This window comes from Centruroides sculpturatus, unplaced genomic scaffold (assembly GCF_000671375.1).
Source record: "Centruroides sculpturatus isolate CEXI.00-Female unplaced genomic scaffold, Cexi_2.0 scaffold1586, whole genome shotgun sequence".
Lineage (NCBI taxonomy): Eukaryota > Metazoa > Arthropoda > Arachnida > Scorpiones > Buthidae > Centruroides > Centruroides sculpturatus.
Genome location: NW_019385863.1, coordinates 1 through 17,114, shown reverse-complemented (window position 1 = coordinate 17,114; position 17,114 = coordinate 1). Strand labels below are relative to the sequence as shown.

General features: G+C 27.3%; 1 protein-coding gene and 1 long non-coding RNA gene across 4 annotated transcripts in view; one reads left to right on the top strand and one right to left on the bottom strand.

Moving 5' to 3' along the window:
- The window catches only part of LOC111642594 (galactose-3-O-sulfotransferase 4-like), a 36,194-nt gene extending 22,000 nt beyond the window's left edge, over positions 1-14,194 (bottom strand). For 2 of the 3 annotated variants that reach the window (XM_023388953.1, XM_023388957.1), the window contains exons 1-2: positions 14,080-14,194; positions 2,343-2,437 (exon numbers count right to left, since the gene is read on the bottom strand). The gene's annotated coding sequence lies outside the window, so the exon portion shown is untranslated. The remainder of the gene's footprint in view (positions 1-2,342; positions 2,438-14,079) is intronic. The other variant, XM_023388955.1, reaches the window with a different exon arrangement.
- Positions 4,186-13,518, top strand: LOC111642596. The gene is made up of 4 exons (XR_002759577.1): positions 4,186-4,332; positions 4,410-4,545; positions 9,312-9,343; positions 12,460-13,518. It is a non-coding gene; the product is annotated as an uncharacterized LOC111642596 (long non-coding RNA).
- Positions 14,195-17,114: the final 2,920 nt, after the last annotated feature.

Genomic DNA, 17,114 nt, shown 5'->3' with positions numbered 1-17,114 from the left:
AATAAAATACAGTCTATATATATATTAATTTCTCTAAAAATTATTAACTTATAAAAGAAATGAATAATGTAAAAACAATCTTCTAAAGTATATTTCTTACATTTTTTACACGTCTTTTCATAGAATTTTATACGAAAGTATTTTAGAAAAATATATATTTTTCTTTTAAATATTGATTTATTATTATTTTTCTCCAGGAAATCGGATATAAAATATTTACCATTCATTTCGTGTTCGGACTTGGATCAATAAGGCTTATACATTAAATATATTCACATTTTTTCCCCCATTTAATTTTAAAATTTAGTCATTTGATCGTAAACGAGTCACGTGCCACTGACAAGATTAAATTCACAGTTTTATTTTATTTTTGAAAATAAAATTGAGATTTATGATAAAGACAGAAATGCACTGAATTCCAAAATTCCTTGAATTTTACTTTTATCATTTTTTTATGTATTTAATAAATACTAATTACAAAGTTAATATTGACGTTTTTAGCATTAATTATTAATTAAATATATGTTCGTGCGCTTAGAAATAACGAGTATAATTCAAGTTTTATATCTAAGAATTAATAATAATAATAATAATAAAATCCAGCAACGAGTTACTTCACTTTTCCGGCAACATTTAAAACTGTGTATGTGTGTGTGTGTGTGTGTGTGTTGAGTCATCCGTTATGATATTTTATTTAAAACTTTTTATATTTTTAATTATTATAAAACGGCAAACAGCTTGATTTTGAGCGTAGGAATGGGTTTTATTTAAAAATCTGTAAATGTTAACTAGTAAAATCCGTCATTAAGTCCGACCCTACTCAAGATATGACACCTAACTCCTGTAACTTCCCTTTGACCTTTAACCCCTAAAATTTATTAGCATCGCTCCCCTAATACCCAAACATCCCTGTAAAATTTCAGAAATTTTCGACAAAAAGCACGAGAATTATTAAACTTCAAACAGTGTGAACAAAATCGTGTTCCCACATACACACATACAGAAAAAAAAACCCGAATTTTTTTGCATTTGTCGACATTTTGAGGTATCGTGAGTCCACAAATGTAGAAATTTTGGGGGTCATTTTTTGACCGATCGCATACTTCCCCTCTGTTTATATATAACAAAGCAGAGAAAGTAATAAAGCGATAAAAACTGATATGTATTAATAATAAAAGTAGCAGTGTCTAAATCAGCAATTTAAAATAATTCTTTAAATACAGTAATTTAAACATTTAAAGTAAATAATAAAATATTTCAAAATGTAAATTATTTTTGCTAAAATTTAACCATTTTTTCTTTCATTTTTTCTTTTTCTTTCATTTTTAACCAGTGAAGGATTTTCCTTATAAATAGTACATAGTTAAAGAAACCTGTAAATGGAACTAGCCAATAGGCATGTGACGAGATCTTTCAACTGAACTTTTTATATGTCTCTACAGTTTACAAATATATAAACTCTAAAAATTCCATCCGTTAACAGTCAAGCTTTATAAAGATGTACAGTAACATGCACATCCTTCCTTAAATATTTTTTTTTTATTTTTTATTTTTACTGTCATTTCTTCCCTTCCGCTTATGACTCATGCTACTTCTGTTGTAATCAATTCAAACTGCTTATTTTAACACCTGCTGTCATCTTTAAATTTGTTAGTTTTATAAAATAAATACGTGGCTTCAACTAAAGCTTTATCGTATTACAATACAAAAAACTATACTTAAAATTATTTATACATTTATTTAGTACTTACAAAGCATTTAATAACGTTGTAGTGATTATATCTGTTCAAAAATATCCATTAAAATTTTTAAATTTAATTATGTCCTCTTTAAATCCACCCTAAATTATTATTTATCTGTTTAATGATATTAATACTGTATTTCTAAATGTGTTACAGGTTAAGATAATGGACTAACATAGGAATTAAAAAATTATTCTTTAATTTTACAAAGAGGTCTTTCTACTGTGATGCATTTTTAACTGTATAAATTGTCTTATTCTAACAATTTCAACTAAATTAATTCAAATTATGTGTTAAATACAAGAAACCTACTCAATATTAATCAATAAACATGATTTAAGCATATTATTAATATTTTATAGACGATAAACCTAAAAATTTCGTCACAATAAATTTTCTACACCCATTCCAAATTACTTTTCCTTTCAACAATTTGTCACTGAATATCTTTAACCATTCTAAGAGTTGGAAACATAATATCTGAATACTTTATCACTAATTGATACAAATTTAGACGCTTAAATATAAAAACCTAAACGATTTATTAAAGGAAAAGAAAAAAAAAAGTAAGAAGTGGAAAGTACGCTGAAAGATTCATACCACACCTCCAGTCTCCCCCTTCGTTAGTTCTATTTACAGGTCTTCAAGGTATGCAGCAGCTCTAGAAACATGTTCTAACAAGCATTAAAAAAGACCTAAAATAATAAAAATATTCCAAAGTTAAAATTTTATTATAATAATACACAGTTTTATAAATAAATAAGTAAATAAAATTAGTTGTTTTAACTAGAAATTTATACAGGGTAAAATATTTTCAAACTTCAATCTATAAAATTTATATTTAATTTGCTTTAAAATTAATGTTGTATGTGAAAGTATTTTTATGAAATATTAATATAAAGTGTTTGAATTTCACGTTGTTTTTTTTAAATTACACTTAATATTTCATTCCTTAAAAGCATTAACCTGTCACGAGCGTCAAGTATACATTCTTTTATTTGTTATAAGTTTACTAAAAGCATCAATGCCGGAATGCCCAGTTTCTAGGGGACCTGAGTCTGTGGGGCTTCGAAATTTGAAAAAATAAAGCAATTATATATCATAATTTACAAATAATTCAATAGCTACAATTATATATATGATGTAATATTATGTAGAGGGGCCTCTAATCTTCTATGCCTAGTAGTGTGGCTCTATGGGGCCCACAAATTGGGAAAAATAAAGCAATTGTGTATCATAATTTATAAATAATTCTATAGTTAACAATTAGATGTAGGTCATAATTACTTTATAATGTAATATTGTGTAGACCTGCAATTTTCTGTGCCTAGGGGCCCCGGAAGGTCTTAATTCACTACTGATAAGCATTATTTATTAATGCTCATTAAGCCTGATATGATAGAAACTATATAAAATAGGCCTAATGATCATTGTTTAACATGGCGCCAAATTTAAAATGATCTTTGTTTTACCTGATTTATAATTTATAAATCGAAAACTTTGCTTCCAAACTGTTAATTAAGTTTGTACATTTAATTATTGAAACTTTTTATATTTTTAATTATTATAAAACGGCAAACAGCTTGATTTTGAGCGTAGGAATGGGTTTTATTTAAAAATCTGAATGCTGATAATTAGTAAAAATCGTCATTAAGTCCGACCCTACTCAAGATATGACACCTAACTCCTGTAACTTCCCTTTGACCTTTAACCCCTAAAATTTATTAGCATCGCTCCCCTAATACCCAAACATCCCTGTAAAATTTCAGAAATTTTCGACAAAAAGCACGAGAATTATTAAACTTCAAACAGTGTGAACAAAATCGTGTTCCCACATACACACATACAGAAAAAAAAACCCGAATTTTTTTGCATTTGTCGACATTTTGAGGTATCGTGAGTCCACAAATGTAGAAATTTTGGGGGTCATTTTTTGACCGATCGCATACTTCCCCTCTGTTTATATATAACAAAGCAGAGAAAGTAATAAAGCGATAAAAACTGATATGTATTAATAATAAAAGTAGCAGTGTCTAAATCAGCAATTTAAAATAATTCTTTAAATACAGTAATTTAAACATTTAAAGTAAATAATAAAATATTTCAAAATGTAAATTATTTTTGCTAAAATTTAACCATTTTTTCTTTCATTTTTTCTTTTTCTTTCATTTTTAACCAGTGAAGGATTTTCCTTATAAATAGTACATAGTTAAAGAAACCTGTAAATGGAACTAGCCAATAGGCATGTGACGAGATCTTTCAACTGAACTTTTTATATGTCTCTACAGTTTNACTAAAAGAAAAAAAGAAGAAATAATGAAGAACGAAAGAAAGAAATTATTTCGAAATTTCAAATCTACTGAAATTTCTGAAAACCTACTAAAAATAAACAAATAAATTCGACATTTAGCGAAAAATTTAATAACTATTATTAAATTTTATTATTATTAATATCTAGGAGTAATAATACCATTTAATTAAAATGAATCAAGTTTTAGTAAATTTTATTTACTGATGTTTTACACCGATATCTACTGAAATTTCTGTAACTTCAAGCGTGAAGATTTATACTCTTATATAATTCATAAGAGTTAGAGTTTATTATTTTTTAATTTTTTTCAATTCTCAATAATTTTACGATAACTGGAAATTTAATAATGATTACAGGAAACGTATACATGTATTTTTAATTCGTACACGTAATGGCTATACAGTAGAAGGTGCGTGATGTCGTCTGCATCAAACGTGACGTTGTTTATTACCATGGTAACGAGACCGCGAACTTCTACGTTTTAATATAACGGTAATTAGTAATAAATTTATAACTTAATTCGAAAAAAGGCCTTAATTTGGATATATACACCGGCACAATTCTTAAGTTCTCTACATATTTAGTTGATGGTTATTACCATAATGGCAGATTCATACAGTTTTCCATTGTAACTCTATCAATGTAATATTTATATCAACATTGTTTATTCATTATTAATAATAATACAATAAGAAACACAGCTTTATCAATTATATATAATTATTCTTTCCAATTATTCATTTATCCTGTATTAATTATGTGTACAGTTTTTGAGCAATTTCTGACCCGGCCCACCAGTGGCCATGTGGTTCCATTTCCTGAACACAGAGTTCAGTCATGGGTTTGTGCCTCACCAGAACGGGCTGGCCACGTGGAGTTTTCCAGGTTTTTTCCTAAGTCTGTAATACCCGAATAGGGGCTTAAAAAGACCTACTGGAAGGCCCCCTAGGCAGATTGCTCAAGTGTTGTGTTACTGTAACTTAACAAAATAAACAAACAAACACTTCTGGCCCTTTCCTCTGTTGTGTACTATGATGTGCTTTCTGCAGACCTTTCCCTTACATTACACGTACGACACTGACATGTGAGTATACGCATGAACCGAAGAAATGACTTTAAAAAGTTCTGGAAAACAGTTTACTGACAGTTTATACATGTAACTACTACTAAGTGTAGTAGTTACATGTAAGTGGGCTTATAAAAATAAATTTGTATGACACTTATACGATTAAAAGAGTCCACATAGATAGTACCTCAAACATCTCCCTCGGTGGCAAAAAAGGGCAATTGCTTGGGGTCATAAACTGATCTTTCATAAGGACGTTCCTTCGAAGAAATGTATCACAGTCATCACTTTGTGTGTGGCCCGTAATTCAAATTTGCTTGGAACCAGCAAATTTCCTCTGGTCTCCCTCTCCATTGTATATATTGATATTCTTTGTGACTTTTTTTTCTCTTTTACTGTACATGTAATTAACAAATGGCTGCTAATTATATATGTAAAGAGGAGAATAAGAAAACTACTCAAATGTAAATCCAATACATAAGCCATCACAAATTTTAAAAAATTATTATTATTTGTTTTAACAATTTCATTTCCATTATAAGCATTCTGTATAATGGATCTAAGTCTGAAAGGAGTACAACTTATAATTTTATGTTTTTGAATTCCATTAAAACATTCTTTTTTTTCCTGTTTTGTAAATCCAATTCAAAAATTCACTCTGTTTTATCAGAGTAAACTCATTTCTTTGTTTACTCCTGATAATGGATATATACTTAAAAGTGCTTGAGTTTTTTAGAAAGGTTATATTCAAAGGAAAGACGTGTGAATTGGATATTTAGTTTTTTGTTTTAAAAATTTTTATCAAAGTGACTTATCAAAATTACGAAATTTAATATCAATATTTAGTTTGACTTACTTAACAGGATATGCTATCACTGTACATATTACTATTGCATATTAGCATACAAAAAGCACTTTAAATACAACTGATTAACCATAGTTATAGCTACAGTTAGTATTTTCATGCAAGTTTAATACTGAAATGAAAGAAAAGAAATTAATCTATTTATATAAACAATTGTATAATGAATATTCAATAAAATATATACAATTTGATAATTAGTGATGTTTAATAATTAGAGTAAAACTTGTGTAAATGGACTCATACGGTACTGAATATTTTTTCTAGTTTGGCAGGTTTCCATTTCAAACAGTTTTTTTAATACAGAAAATTGCTACACTGTTAAAAATTTTTCTCATTTAGGTAATCCCATTCCATTTTGGATGGCTTTTACAGTATTACAAATTAATATAATTGTTAAATAATTTAAAATATTTGTTTATATATTCAAGGCTGTAGATAAGAAGAGGACTACAGCATCATTTGGTCTACAATCTTGAATAAGTTGTACTTTAAAATATATCTCTAGCTTGTATTATGACAAATAATTCATGAATTTAATTTCAAAAGTATTCAAATTTAATTGTCTTTATTTCATGTTGAATTATGTTTTATCTGTGAAAATATTCTCTAATTGAATTAATTTTATTGACAATATTATACTCAATTCTCTTGTTTCAAATATATAAGTAAGATGTAAGTTTTTAAGCAGATGATGATTATTTTTTGTTGTTGCTGACTTGTTTAATTGGATTATAATATTAATTTTTGAACAGAAAATAAATGTATGATGATTTGATTTGATTTTTTAGTTTATTTTAGAATAATGGTAATTTTTGGAAAGATGAGATATGAAATTATGCAAATTCAAGCAGATATTTATTTTTCTTCCACTTCTAAGCAATCACTTATGTAATATAATATTAGAGAAGAATTTTAATCTTCCTTCAAGGTATAGAAGCTATTTCAAGTTAGAAAAATTTCCTATTCACTACTGAGTGATATGAGTTTAATTTCTGTTTTTTTTTTTTTTTTTATCATTTGCAATTTAATCTTAAATATAATTCAGCAGATTTTTACATCATGAATCAATAGTGCACTCTTGGAATAGAGCAAAAATTAAATTTATTTTAAGATTAAAACTTAGATAGAGATTATATTATGTAATATAAAATAAATATATAGGGTGACCCAGGCCACCTGTACACTCATTTTAAAATGAATGGAAATGAATTACATCAAAAATCCTACAAATTTTGGTAAGTAAATTGGTACCCAATTTACTCTATCAAATGATGATTTCAATATTTCTTCTGAAAATTCTTCCATCAACTGTTACATGAACTTGAAAGCACAATGAACTCTTCTTGGCATAACCTTATTATAAGCCATTTAGTTGAAATTTTTCAGCAGGCTGAATATTTAGTATCGACAAATGTAAACACTACGCTCATGTTTACACTTTTATTTGAATAAAGTTTTCATTTTCAGTTACACACCTATCAGATTTGCCATAGTGATCTATGTAGTCATTCTACAAGCAACAAATTCAATTTCAAGCAGAGTGGATGCTTGTATCAGTGAGAACAGTGCTCAATTTGGACATTTTGACTGAACAACAGTGAAAATCAATGCCAAGTAGGTTATGCCAGAAGAGTTTAAACAAAGAAAAATTCTATGTAGTAGTAATGACAACTTTTATTATTGTAGTTTGGCATCAATTACATATGATTATCATGCCAACATTTTTATTATCTTTTGACTACATAAGATATTTTCTTATTTTCACAGTGTCACTTTTTCTCCATGCATCATACTTTCAAGATTGTTTTAAGGTCAATAGAGGCATTTTCAGAGAAAATGTTTGAGACCAAATGAACTTATTTTTTTGAGTTTAATTTAAATTTAAATAAAAAATTACCACTTTTCATTTAAAAATTTGTCTTTCAGCCAGTACCAGAAGTTGAAATATTACAATTTAATAATGTATGCAATTTACTTGTCAAAATTTTTAGGATTTTTGATGAAACTCAACTCCATTTTAAATGGATGTAGAGTAGTTTGGGTCACCTTGTATATTCTAATTAAATAACTAATTAACCGAAAGATTTAAAAAATAAATAAATCAGATTTAAAGTTCTCAACAGGCTTTAGTAAATTTTTAATCAGCTGACTTCATATTATAAACAAAATTACATATAAAAATAAATTTTAAAGCTATTTGTAGATAATTTCTTAATGCTAAAATTGTAAAGTTTTACGAAATTAGATTTATTTATTTATCAGTATAAGATAAAAAGAGTAATTTAAATAAAAGTTTAAAAATGTTGATAATTATTTAACAAAAAATTATTTAAATATAATAGATTTCTTCTTTGAATAAATGAAGTAATTAAGAATTTAAATGTGTTCATATACAAGAGATCTAAAAGCATTGCAGAATAAATTAGATTAAAGTTGCCGTTCTAAGACTGTTACTGGATTCTTGATTATTTAGAGTTGTAGCTACAAAATTTACATATAAACAAGTTTAAAGTTTCTAGAGTCTATCTTTTAAGGAGAATTTATTACAACTAATTTGTCAAACTTTAATTATAATTTACATTGTAATATCATTATACTGCTGCATTTGCTCATTAATAATTAAATGAAATAAAAAGTCTAATATAAAATAACACTCTGTTATCGAACTTTCTAAGAATAACTTGTCTTTGGGCATAAATGATACAAGTTAATTTAATTATATGTAAATGATAATAGAAAATAAATAGTTGATAAAATAGTTTTTGGCTACAACTAAAATTAAAGGAAAAGTTTGTTCATCAATAATTTTGGTAGAGGAACAAAAATAATTAAAATTACAGTACACCCTCATTTTAATGGATCCCTATTTAACATTTTTTATCTTAAAGGAAAAATTTAATTCGTGAGTAGAAATCACAAAAGGTTGGGTTAATACATCAATGAGTATAAATTACTCAATTTAAATTATAATAATAATTTATTGATAGTGATATATTATAACATTTTAATATATTCTATACATTAAGTTTGTTATTAATATTCCTTAAAATACATTTGATTTAACAGACTTTTGGCAACAGTAGACAATGGTGGATACACAGGGAGAGAGAGGTACAGGGGATTAAGTTGCAGGTCCTACTGTATTTGTCTTAATTTGAAATTCTTAAATTTTAATAATCATAATGAGTGTGTTTATTTTTTAATATTTGAAGTTCTTTAAATTTTAATAATCATAATGAGTGTGTTTATTTTTAATGTTTGAAGTTCTTTAAATTTTAATAATAATAATAATGAATGTGTTTATTTATTTTTTATTTCTTTTTTTAGGAAGAAAGAACAGAAATCAAATATAGGAAAAGGTACCTGGATATGTCCTTAATTAAACAGAAAAGTTGACTTAAATGAACATTTCTTTTTCTATATATCTATGAAGCAGTATTTGTTTTATTAATAAGAAATTAAATAAACTGATTAGTAATATTTCATAGAAACATAATATATCAGTAAAATAATACTAGCAGATGATAAAAGTTTTTTGTAATAATACTTATCTAGGTTACAAAATGATAAAATCTTTTATGTAGTTATTTAAAACAATTATTTAGTTATTTTAAGTAATCTTAACTTCAATTTTTTCCACAGAGATTGTTTCAAATTAGAAACAATAAATAATTTGTTTTATTTATTTTTTCTGAAATTTACTTTTAGATACTTTTTAAACAAATACAGATAAGAAAGCTTACAAGGGATCTTGGTTGACTTTCTCAACACTGATAACTTAGAAAGTTAGTTATGTGTCATCTGTTATGAGTTATTATTAAATAATAATTTTTATATTATTGATTATTACAAAAAGGCCAAAGGCTTATTTTTGGGGATAGGAATGAATTTATAAAGAAACTGCATATTAGTAACTTTCTGTTTAGTTTATATCACACAATGAAGTGTAGCACAGTCAACACAAGACTTTTCCTGTGTTAATTGTTCTACACTTCATTGTGTGATATAAACCAAATAGAAAGACAGACATGGTTTCCAATTAAGAAAAGTAAACTTTCATTAGGTCTGATCTCACTTGAAATATGACACATGACCTCTCTTCTATCTCCCTACCATCTTTATTACCAAAATTTAATAGCATCAATACTTCATGTATAGAAATAAACCTGCCTTGTTTCAAAATTCTTGGTTCATCTACTCCTGAAATATAATGCAAATTAAATGTACACACACAAAAGACAATTTTGTAAACTTTTTTTTTTTATTTTTGTTTCTGGAGTGTCAAAATGTTGCAAAATGCAAAGACACTGAGGAGTCTAAATCATTCCTCAATAACTGTTTTATTGCTTCATGCTTCATGGTTTCTTATGAAAATTGACATGCTTGTCAGCTTGACATGAAAATTGACATGCTTAGAAAATTTATCTTGTATCTTGCAAAATGAGGTTTTCCTAAAGCAATGTTGAAAGTAGCTCCTATTGCTTTATAGAAAAGCTATTGAGGAATGTCTTGGTTTCCTAGTGAGAGAACCACCTTGTATAACAGCTGGGAAACTAAAAGTAAGTAAATTTCATATCCTAAGTAAGTATAAATAAATTTCAATTTTTTGTTTTATATATGTTTTTGGGGCTGCAATTTTAAAAAATTATAGACCTATAAATTCCCACTGTCATCTGTCTGTCTTTCCTTAATCTTGAGAACAGAGTTAGATGAAATCTGAGACTAGATATGGAAACCTTAGGGACACGAGGCCCTGATTAACTATATATGAACTCCCAATACAAACCAAAAGTCACATTATTTCAATTCAGAACTTCCTCTGAAAGCAGTTAAATTAATAGATGACCGATACAACTCTTGTTAAAGGAAAAGTATGATGTACAGGGGCAAGCCATTACTTAATTGAATGGAGAGCATATATATTAAATTAAATTAATTTAAAATATGATTAAAAATTGCAGCTTGGCATTGTGACAATGTCACAATAATTAATTGCTTGTTTTTAAATGTTTTTCACTTACAATTGATATTTCATTTACATTCAATATAATAAAATTTCATCACGGTGTTATTGTTTAAAAATCTCATGGAATTTGTTGTAACAAAATTTTTTGAAAGATTTTTATTTGCAGTATTGAAAACAAATTTTTTATTTCCATTTTCATGCCTATATATTATTTAACATAACAGATAATGTTGAATATTGTATGAAATGAAGTAATATTATTATTTTAATATCAATATTAAAAATCAAGCATTAGTTTTTCATTACAATTACTTCAATTAATAAATTGGTATAACACATGAAATTTTGAATTCAAAGTAAAAAATACATAATAATGAAGTTAATAATAATGAAATAGCTCAATACTGGGTCTAAAGATTGTCGACAATCGTTATTATGTAAAAACTTTGCACAGATGAGGAATTAATATCGTCTGAAGTTGATTTTGGTTAATTGATTTTTTTAGATAATTGATGCTCTACATGCATTATAGTCTCTGAATGGTATCTAAGCATACATGTATCAAATAACTTATCACTAGTATTATTTTTTTATACTTCACTACTGTTCTATTTTGTATTAATATGAATCTTATGAATATGAAGGATATTTTAATTTTTATTGCTGAAAATAATGGAAAAATTAATTTTTTATTTACCACTTCTGGTAAGTGTTTTAACTGAACACAATTGTTAATTTAAATTTGAAATAAAACACACTTTAAAATTTTCAAACAAAATGCAAACAAAAGTGTGTTTTATTTCAAATTTATTAATACAGACATACCTCAACTTACGTCGTTTCGAGTTACGTCATTCCTGATTATACATCGTTTGTCAAAAAAGTATATGGAAAAATAAAAATGAAGTTTAAGTCATTTTATTCGACTTTACATCTGTCTGCCACAAATATTGAAGTCGTAATATCACTATAAAAACAATTTAAAGCACATAAAATCATATTAAAAAATATTTACGAGTATTTCTGTATTTACAGTACACGCATTTGTAAATTTAAATTACTTTTTTCTGTACTATATTAAAAACTAAAATTTATTTGTTTGTAGGCTTAAAATAGATTTTTATTAACCATATATTATTAAAAACGCATTAATAAATAAAATACAGAACCAGGAATGGTAATTTATGGTTTAGCCNACGTTGTTCTCCTGGAACCAATTACCGATGTAAGGCGAGGTATACCTGTATACAGTATGGTCGTGCCATATGTGACCAATATATTTTAAGACCACTTATATAGCAGAAAATAGTGAACCCCATTAATTAATAAGTAGTTCCTGTACTAACATACCTAACACATATTTTGTTAATATAAATAAGGCAAATACACACTATATTAACAATAAATAGCATAATATTGTAAATCATAAAAGCAAGTTTAGAAAATTTTTGGAAGTAACTTTTTTATTCTTACTCAATACTAAAATTATAATTTTTTTTTCTAAACTAGGCATTTTCTGGCTTTCCTTTCACGTATCAGAGCTACAGGAATCACTATTTTTGCATCTTGAAGCCATGTTTGCAAAGGAATTAGCATAAATGAAAATGAAGAGAAGAATGATATCACATAGACAGAGCCTGTTGTTTCAAGTGAGAACTCCAGCCAAAGACTGATGTGAGACCCAGTGTTTAGTGCAAAACAAATAAATGATTCAGAGTAATGAGAAGCTACAAAGACTTCATGCATGCATGCACTTTAAAAAACAACATGATTTAGTTCACAATTAATAAGGTGACCAACTATTTTACAATGAAAAGGAAGACGCAAATAAATTGAAGGAAAAAATATCATAATAAAAGAAACATTTTATTCATTGCAACAATAATACACTATAATAATATCTACTGCATGTGTATGTGCTGTGTAATATTTCAGTAAGAAGTAAACAAAGCCACTTCCACACGGCACGCTCTCTCAAAGTCTTTTGTGCAGAGCACATGCGTCTCATAATCACATCTTGTCGCACTGTACCAAGCCTTGACAAATCATCATGTTAAATATAAACACATCACATACAACGGATCGGCTTGGCATCAATCGAATATGGAGATTTACAGATTAGTCTTCAAATATCGAAAAGGAGGACATGTAGGAGGATACTTTTCGAGGGAGGACAGAACTTAAAAAAGAAGTCTCTAAAAGAGGACAATTGGTCACCTTACAATTAAGAGTATTTTATGTATTTTCCATATTTTTCCAGACCTTAATAAATCTTAAACTGCTCATGGCAAGTCTCTGTATGGCAGGGTCCTGCTGTATATTATTTCATTTATAAACACTTGAAGAGAAAAATTTTAGTTATCACATACAAAGGAAAATATTTTGATTATTTATTAAAGTATATAAAGTTCTAAATAACAGTTTCTTGTATAAATTTGTATATTAAAATTTATACAAATTTCTGCATTTAAATAAATAAATTATTTATAATTATTAAGTACAATTTCAGTATTATTTGCCTGCACTATTATTTTGTTAAACACAGCAACTAAAGTTTAATATACTTGTTTACAGATAATAAAAGTTTGAATGTATATAATAGTAATTTACTCTTTCTTTACTGCTAGACTTATTACACCATCACAAGACCACAAATTAGACTTAGAAAAACACTGTTTTATTTTCAGAATGCATTTTGGACCTTGAGTCCCTCATCAGCTCATTCAAAGTCTGAAGTAAAGTAAGGCCAATCTTAGTGCTTGCAAGTCATTAATAAGTCTAGAGAAGAAGCACATCATAGTAATTTACTCATTATTATATAATCAACTGCTAATATTCTAGATAAATATTAATATTAAAAAAAATTAAATTAATCAGAAATTTTATTATTTAATCTTTAGAAATTACTGATAACTACAAGTAAAAACAAAGATAACCTTAAGGAAAATCTTATAAATATATTAAATATACATATTGATTTGCTAAAATTAAATCCATTATTTTGCTTTTAATTTAATATTGATTAAAATAAAAATAATTTAGACTTAAATTTTTTTAACTAAAAATAATATCGATCATTGTCTCAAAAGTGATTAATGTTAATTTGAAATTAATACTGTTTAATCTTACCTTTTAATTATCAGTTCTTAGGAGGGCATCTTTTAAGTATTGATTATTTCTCATTCAATTATTTTTTACGTTTCTTCAAATGAAACAGGAAGAAATTATGTTATTGAATTTAGTTCATTACAGAGAGTAATCTGTTATAAAATATATTAAAGAATGCAATACTTTAGATTTTTGATGTTATTTACTGTACAGATAACATAAATGCTAGTTTTATAAACAGAAAATTTATTTTACTTGACATTTATTCACCTCTTGTGCTCAATATAAAATTTTAAAATGTTGCAAATTTCTTCTGGTAGCAGAATATTTTAAACTGAATTTTTTTATTTTTGATAGCAGAATGATTTATATTTTTCAGAAAGTTTTTTTTTTTGTAATTTTACAGAAAACGTCACGATTTTTATTTCTTCGAATAGCAGGAGGAAAAAATTATAAAACTAAGTTCAATATGACACAATTTAAATGTTAGAATTAGTGATAAACAATTAACACTGTAAATATACTTTCTACGCGATTCCTGTGTTTTATAAAATGTATGCCACGAAATAATTTGCCAATAAAGACATTGCCAGAATTCATTCTACAAGTACGCAATTGAATTAATCCTTATTAATAAAAACAAAATATCAAAATTTTGAAAATGGATCAAATTAATTAACATTTCAAAATAAATACGTATGTACTTAATTTTTACTTTGGTGAAACGGTGGTCACTGTGGATATCGGCAGAATTTCCCTTTGAGCAAATTACGTAGGGCTAGCAGATATGCCCGGACCAAAATTTAGAACATCAAACATTAAAATGAAAATCGTATTAAGAGTTTGGTTATTTTAACCTACCGTTGTCCAGTGGCACGTTACAGCCTCTTGGGACCCAGACGAATTTGAATTAGGGAACACCACGTACAGTGTTGACCTAAACAATTTTTTCATAGGGAATTTTTTGGAGGAAGTATTTTCTTATAAAAGATTGGCAATTGTCTTTTTTTGCCCATAGGATAATGCACCACTGCCGTTGCGATGTGTATGGCGATACTCGGATGGTTCCGAATGGCATAATTTCATTAGTAGGTAGACAAGGATCGCTGTTTTTCATTAGAAAATTGTCTTTGACTTCCACCTATACCAAAAGATAATTCGAGTCATTCAAATTTTTTATGTTAACTGTAACGTACTGTACACTTCACAGCCAAATGCGAAACGATAATCTGCCAACCAATCCCATTTCGAAAAAAATGGACCAAATGTTTAAACTCTGCACCTTCGAAAACACCTAAAAATATAAAATACAGTACATGATATGCACTGGTAGCTTTGTATTAAATCATTTTCCTATTCAAATGCCACCATTCTGTCGGTCAGATGGAGAGGGAGGTTGTTGCGGGCGTGGGATTAAAATCATTTCTACCAAAAGTGGCCGTTGACTTCCTCCCAGATTAGAGGACGGTCCTGAACAGTTTCTTTGCACTTCCTCAAACCATGTCTGAATATATAAAGGACAAACTGACAAGTTTTTCCTTTATATAGCGTATTAGATTTAGATCACTAACAAACCAATTAATTCACTAAAATAATTTTTAGTGCAAAAAAATGTGCATTTTTCCATGATCAAAAAACTCAGTTTTTTACACGTGGGAAAATAATAATAATCTGTTATTGGATACCCTGTCGTTGGAATTTCGAGAGGTTTTTGTAGTCGGAAACGTAGTGAAGACGATTTAAAATATTGAATGTTAATCAATATTCGTGTATAAAACAACTACGACAAAATTGCGAAAAAAAAAAAATCACTAGTGTAAGCGCAACTTGGAACACAATCAGAGTCGCTTGTGTTAAGAGATTTAGCAGTATCACGCACTGTTGCATTTATTATTTTATTTTTGACAGCATTAAGCGAACCTTTATCCACAAAAAATAATGTATAACAAATTAATGCAAACATTAAAATAAGAATAGCAAATTACTTACTCGTTAATTTAACAGAGTCACCTTCGTAGGGATGTAGTACATTAACTGTGGATCAGTATTCTGAAATTTCAGTTATATATAGAATTTCCTCTGAATAAATTGTCATAAATTCTAAAACTGAAGAACTGTTTCGTTCTAAATAAAACACTTGTACGTTATATTTATATTATTCTCTTAACATATTTTATCTTAAAATATGTTAACAGGATGCCTAAAATAATATCGAACATATTACAGCTGCTAAAACAAATTTCAACACTTCTATGATTACTAAACATGCGAAATACTGTTAATTAAATACCTCTTCTTGGTATTTAGAAACAGTCACTTCAATGATATTCACGTATCTGTTCAATGACAACGGATACATGTACAGCGCTCTAATGTATTGTATAGGAAAATTAAAAAGAAGTATTATTAATTAATAATGTAAGTTATTAATAAATAACACATTTAGAGGGTAGAAACGAGTTTAATTGCTTTTCGTTCTTGCTTTTGCTTTCAGATAAATAATAATGAAGATTTTAAAGGATTTGGGTTAGGGTTTGGTTTCCTTAAGAATTTAAATTAAAATACGGTTAATAACTTATAAAATTTCTCAAAAAAATGTGCCTAATGTAATTTTTGAAGTGAACAATGATGATTCCGGTAATAAATAACAAAGTACAGTAAACCTGTCTATGGCGACCACCCACGGTTTATTCAAAAAGTGGTCTTTTAGACAGGTGGTCGTCCAATACAGGCGGTGCTGTAATACCGTATTTCCGTACATATTTTGAACACTTTTTAGCCATTCACTACTAAGCAAAACTCGAGGTGAGCAAAAATAAGCGATTTTTTTTCAACAAAAGGGCTATATTGATATTGTATTTTATTCTTATCGGATAACTCGATTTACAGGAGTCGTCGTGATTTTATAAGACAGATTTAATACCAATATTTTAAAGATTAATCCAATATTCGCATTTTCTCGATTATAATGCACACTTTCTTTTTTTCGACTTAATTAATTCCACTTGGTTGTTTTCGTTCGCTCCTCAGTTACGTGTATTACGTCATCAATATAC